Raw genomic sequence first — 6,409 nt, forward strand, 5'->3', positions numbered from 1 at the left:
TCACAGGCAAGTCTTAAATATCATAATGAACCTGTACCGGGCTCCGAAACTAGAATACGGACCCGGCACTAACAATGCCAAACATCAATCAATTCTTAAAAACAGTTAATTTTTAGACTTTTAATTTTCATCAAAAATTCATAACTTGAGCTAGGGATCTCCGAATTCGATTCTAGGCATACACCCAGGTCCCATAATTTGATACGAACCCACCGAGGCCTTCAAAGCACGGATCCGGGCCCGTTTACCAGAAATGTTGATCGAAGTCAACTAAAATTAACTTTTTAAGGTAAAAATTCTTATTTTCATTAGTTTTCAACATAAAAGCTTTTTGGAAACCTGTCCGGACTGTGCACGCAAATTGGGAAGGGTAAAATGAGATTTGTGAGGCTTAAGAGCTCATATTCGAGTTCTAAGACATAAGATGACCTTTTGGGTCATCACATTCTCCACCTCTAAGACAACCGTTCGTCCTCGAACGGACATAGAAAAGTACCTGAGCTGGTGAAAAGGTGGGGATATTTACTCCGCATATCGGACTCGGACTCCCAAATAGTTGCCTCAATAGGCTGACCTCTCCATTGCACTCGAACTGAAGGGTAACTCTTTCATCTCAACTGGCGAACTTTTCGGGTTAGAATTGTCACTAGCTCCTCCTCGTAAGTCAAATCCTTCTCCAATTGGACAGAACTTAAATCTAACACATGGGACGGATCGCCGTGATACTTTCGAAGCATGGACACATGGAATACCGGATGAACAGCTGCTAAACTAGGTGGCAACGCAAGCCTGTAACCACCTTTCCCACTCTCTCCAGAATCTCAAAAGGTTCGATAAACCTAGGGCTCAACTTGCCCTTATTTCCGAACCTCATTACGCCCTTCATGGGTGATACCCGAAGTAATACTCTCTCCCCGACCATGAATGCAACATCACGAACTCTACGGTCGACATAACTCCCCTGCCTGGACTGAGCTGTACGAAGTCGATCCTGAATAATCTTGACCTTATCCAAGACATCATGTACTAAGTTTGTGCCCAACAACCGAGCCTCTCCCGGCTCGAACCACCCAACTGGCGACCGACACCGCCTACGATATAATGCCTCATAAGGAACCATCTGAATGCTCGAATGGTAGTTGTTGTTGTAGGCGAACTCTGCAAGGGGCAAGAATTGATCCCACCATCCTCCGAAATCTATAACACAAGCACGGAGCATATCCTCCAAGATCTGAATAGTACACTCGGACTGCCCGTCCGTCTGAGGATGAAATGTTGTGCTCAACTCAACCCGCATATCCAACTCACGCTAAACTGCCCTCCAAAAGTGCGAGGTAAATTGCGTACCTCGATCATAAATGATAGACACGGACACACCGTGAAGACGGACGATCTCACGAATATAAATATCTGCTAACCGTTCCGAGGAATAGGTAACTGCCACAGGAATAAAGTGCGCTGACTTAGTCAGCATGTCCACAATAACCCAAACTGCATCGAACTTCCTCTGAGTCTGTGGGAGTCCAACAACAAAATCCATAATGATACGCTCCCACTTCCACTCAGGAATATCTAACCTCTGAAGTAAACCACCAGGTCTTGATGCTCACACTTTACCTGCTGGCAATTTAAGCACCGAGCTACATAGGCAACTATGTCCTTCTTTATTCGCCTCCACCAATAATGCTGCCTCAAGTCCTGATGCATCTTGGCGGCACCCGAATGAATAGAATACCGGGAACTGTGGGACTCATCGAGGATCAACTCACGAAGTCCATCCACATTAGGCACGCAAATACGACCCTGCATCCTCAAAACTCCATCATCTCCCACAGTAACCTGGTTGGCACCACCGTGCCGCACTGTGTCTCTAAGGACAAGTAAATTAGGATCGTCATCCTGCCGATCTCTGATGCGATCAAACAAAGAAGACTGAGCAATTGTACAAGCTAGAATACGATTAGGCTCAGAAATATCTAACCTCACGAAATGGTTGGCCAATTCCTGAACATCCAATGCAAGCGGTCTCTCACCCACTGGAATATATGCAAGGCTACCCATACTAGCTGATTTTTTTACTCAAAGCATCGGCCACCACATTGGCCTTCCCGGGATGATACAATATGGTGATATCATAGTCTTTCAATAGGTCCAACCACCTTCTCTGCCTCAAATTGAGTTCTTTATGCTTGAACAAATACTGCAAGCTCCGATGATTAGTGAATACCTCACATGGAATGCCATAAAGATAGTGCCTCCAAATCTTCAGCGCGTGAACAATGGCTGCCAGCTCTAGATCATGAACAAGGTAATTCTTCTCGTGAACCTTCAGCTGACGTGAAGCATATGCAATAACCTTGCCACCCTGCATCAATACCGCACCCATACCAATACGGGATGTGTCACAATATACTATATAAGATCCTGAATCTATGGGTAACACCAATATCGGTGTCGTAGTCAAAGCAGTCTTGAGCTTCTGAAAGCTCGCTTCACACTCGTCTGACCAACTGAACGAGGCACCCATCTGGGTCAATCTGGTCAACGGGGCTGCTATGGATGAAAACCCCTCCATAAATCGACGGTAATAGCTCTCTAAACCTAGGAAACTACGAATCTCTGTAGCTGATGTGGGTCTAGGCCAGTTCTGAACTGCCTCAATCTTCTTACGATCCACCTAAACACCCTCTACTGATACAACGTGACCCAAGAAAGCAACTGAACTCAACCAAAACTCATATTTTAAGAACTTAACATATAATTGGTTGTCTTTCAGAGTTTGAAGAATGATCCGAAGGCGCTGCTCATGCTCCTCTCAACTATGGGAGTAGATCAAGATATCATCAATAAACACAACCACAAAGGAATCCAAGTAGGGTTTGAACACCCGGTTCATCAATTTCATGAATGCTGCTGGGGCATTTGTCAGCCCAAATGACATCACTAAAAACTCATAATTCCCATACCGAGTCCGAAAAGCTATCTTAGGAACATTGGATGCCCTAATCCTCAACTGATGGTAGCCAGATCTCAAATCAATCTTTGAAAACACTATGGCACCCTGAGCCTGATCAAATAAATCATCAATCCTCGGCAATGGATACTTGTTCTTGATGGTGACTTTGTTCAACTGCCTATAATCTATACACATCCTCATCAATCTATCTTTCTTCTTCACAAACAATACAGATGCACCCCAGGGCGAGACACTAGGTCTAATGAAGCCCTTATCAAGCAAATCTTGCAACTGCTCCTTCAATTCTTTCACCTCTGGCGGGGCCATGCGATTTGGCAGAATGGAAATAGGCTGAGTACCTAGAGCCAAATCAATGCAGAAATCCCTGTCGGGTGGCATCCCCGGTAGGTCTGCAGGAAATACCTCTGGAAACTCACGAACAACCGGCACCGAATCTATGGAAGGAACCTTCACACTAGAATCATGGACATAAGCCAAATATGCTAGACACCCTTCTCGACCATATGTCGAGCCTTCACATAAGAGATAACTCTGCTAGTAGAACGGCCAAGATTCCCTCTCCACTCTATTCGAGGCAACCCCTGCAAGGCTAAGGTCACCGTCTTGGCATGACAATCTAATATAGCACGATAAAGTGACACCCAATCCATACCCAGTATGACATCAAAATCAACCATGTCGAGAAGTAGAAGATTTATATGAGTCTCAAGACTCCCAATGGTGACCACACACGAACAATAAATACGATCTACCACAATAGCATCTCCCACTGGTGTGGACACATACACGGGAGTACTCAAGGAATCACAGGGCACAACCAACTATGAAACAAAATAGGATGACACATAGGAGTAAGTAGACCCCGAATCAAATAAATAGTACATGTGATAACAACGTCAGATGACTCAACCTCAGGCCTGGCTAGGAAAGCATAACATCGAGGCTGGGCCCCACCACCCTGAACTACGTCCCTGAGACGGCCTCTAACTGGCTAGTCTCTACCTATAACGGTATGACCTCCACCTCTAATAGTCTGGCCTCTACCTCTGGCTGCCTGACCCCTACCTCTGGCTGGCTGAGCAGGTGGTGTAGCAACTGGTGCCGGGACCATGGCACGAGAACTATGATGATGTGAGCTTCCCGTTGCCCGAGGGAAAAATCTAGCAAAGTTCCTCCGATCACCATAAGTATAACATAACCTCGGTTGCTGTGACTGCTGACCCTGAAACTAACCCTGTCAGCATGAATAACTACCCTGATAACTTTGGAGTGGAGGTGCATTAATAGCAGCTGGTGGTGCACTGTAGGCTAGCTGGTCGGAATAATGCATCTGAGGGTCACGACCACCTGAGGCACCGTGGGATGCCTGGAGCGCTTAATGAAACAGTCTGGGAGGATGGGCTCTACCAAAAGTACTCCTACCTCTAGATGAGGCACTGTTGAACTCACCGAAATGACGAGGTCTCTTGTCAGACCCCTGACCTCCCTGAGTAAGAACCATTTCGACTCATCTGGTGACATTAGTAGCCGCCTGAAAAGAAATCTCACTCCTAGTCTCCTTAGCCATCTGCAATCTGATAGGCTGAGCAAGTCCATCAATAAACCTCCTCACCCTCTCTCTCTCTCTCTCTCTCTCTCGGTGGGAAGCAGAAGAATAGCATGACGGGCAAAATCCACAAAACGGGTCTCATACTGAGTAACAGTCATACTGCCCTGCTGAAGACGCTCAAACTGATGGCGACGCTCCTCTCTTAATGTGATAGGTAGAAACTTCTACATGAAGAGCTGAGAGAACTGGTCCCAAGTAAGAGCAGGCGATCCAGTTGGTCAGGTCAACAAGTAATCTCTCCACCATTTCTTGAAGTAACCAGTCATCTGAAATGCAGCATAATCGACCCCATTAGTCTCCACTATACCCATGTTCCGTAGAACCTCATGACAGCTATCAAGATACTCCTGGAGATCCTCTGAAGTGAACAGGAAAGAGCTTGGTAAACCTGTCGAATCTCTATAAAGCCTCAGAAGACATAGTTGGCCCATCTCCGGCCTGTGCCGCAATAACCGGTTGAACTAATCCGACTAGCTGAGCTACTGGAGCCTGATACTGGGGAGCTATCTGCTCCGCAGTGGGAGTGGTGGGAGTCTGGGCTCATCCTCCAAACTGAGTGGCTGCTAGTGCCATGGGAAATGCGCCAGTCTGGGCCACACTCTCCATAAGGCCCACCAAATGGACAAAAGCGTCCTGAAGTACTGGGTAGCAATGAACCCCTCCGGAACTTGAGCTTGTCCGGCAGGAACAGTCTGGGCTGGAACCTCCTCGTCGAGCTCAATCTGAGGCTCCACTGCTGGGGCTGCTGCTCGGGACCTAGGCTGAGCCCTGCCACTGCCTCTGCCTCTGCCACGGCCTCGGCCTCAACCTCTGCCCCACGTAGGAGCTGCCACTAGAGGCTCTGGCTGCTGCTCAACTGAGGAAGCGGTACGTGTTCTCTCCATATGCGAGAGAATAATAGTAGAAGAGTTTAATAAGTATTGAGAAAGCAAAATCGCACGACAGAGAAGAATTGAAGTGAAACTTGTTCCTAAACTTCATAGCCTCTGAAAGATAAGTACAGACGTCTCCGTACCGATCCTCCAGACAATACTAATCTTGCTCGTGAATCGTGAGACCTAGGCAACCTAGTGCTCTGATACCAACTGTCACGACCCAAAATTTCCCATAGACGGGACCGTGATGGCGCCTAACATTTCATTTGCTAGGCAAGCCCACGTTAGAGAATCAATAAACCAATTCCTTATTTGCATTCATTAATTAACAATAATTAACTAAGATGAAATATAATAAGTGCGGAATATCACAAAACTGTATTAATTACTACCATCCGGATCTGGAGTCACAATTCACGAGCATTCTAGAATTTACTACAAGTAATAGTCAGAAAGAAATGCAAATGTCTGAATGAAAGAAACAGTAGAACAGAAAAGATAGATGGGGACTTCAAGGTCTGTGAACGCCAACAAAACTACCTTGAGTCTCCGGACAGTGGACCAATAGAAAAATCTCGATCAACACGAGCCGGTATCAAAATCTGCACAGAAAGTGCAGAGTGCAGTATCAGTACAACCGACCCCATGTACTAGTCAGTGTCGAGCCTAACTTCGATGAAGTAGTGACGAGGCTAAGGCAAGGTACCTACAAATCAACATGTACAATTTAACAGTGTATATACAAATAACAGAAATGAAGAACTAAACAGGAAGTGTCGAGAGGGGAACATACTGAGGGGAATACAAGATAAAGAACTACAACAGAATGATCACCGGAGCAGTCAATATACCATGAATCAATAGGAATAGTGAATACAGTAAGAAAAATTGCACAGTATCACCCTTCGTGCTTTTACTCTCAATCTCACCATAAAATTAATAGAAACA

This window comes from Nicotiana tomentosiformis, chromosome 4 (genome assembly GCF_000390325.3).
Source record: "Nicotiana tomentosiformis chromosome 4, ASM39032v3, whole genome shotgun sequence".
Lineage (NCBI taxonomy): Eukaryota > Viridiplantae > Streptophyta > Magnoliopsida > Solanales > Solanaceae > Nicotiana > Nicotiana tomentosiformis.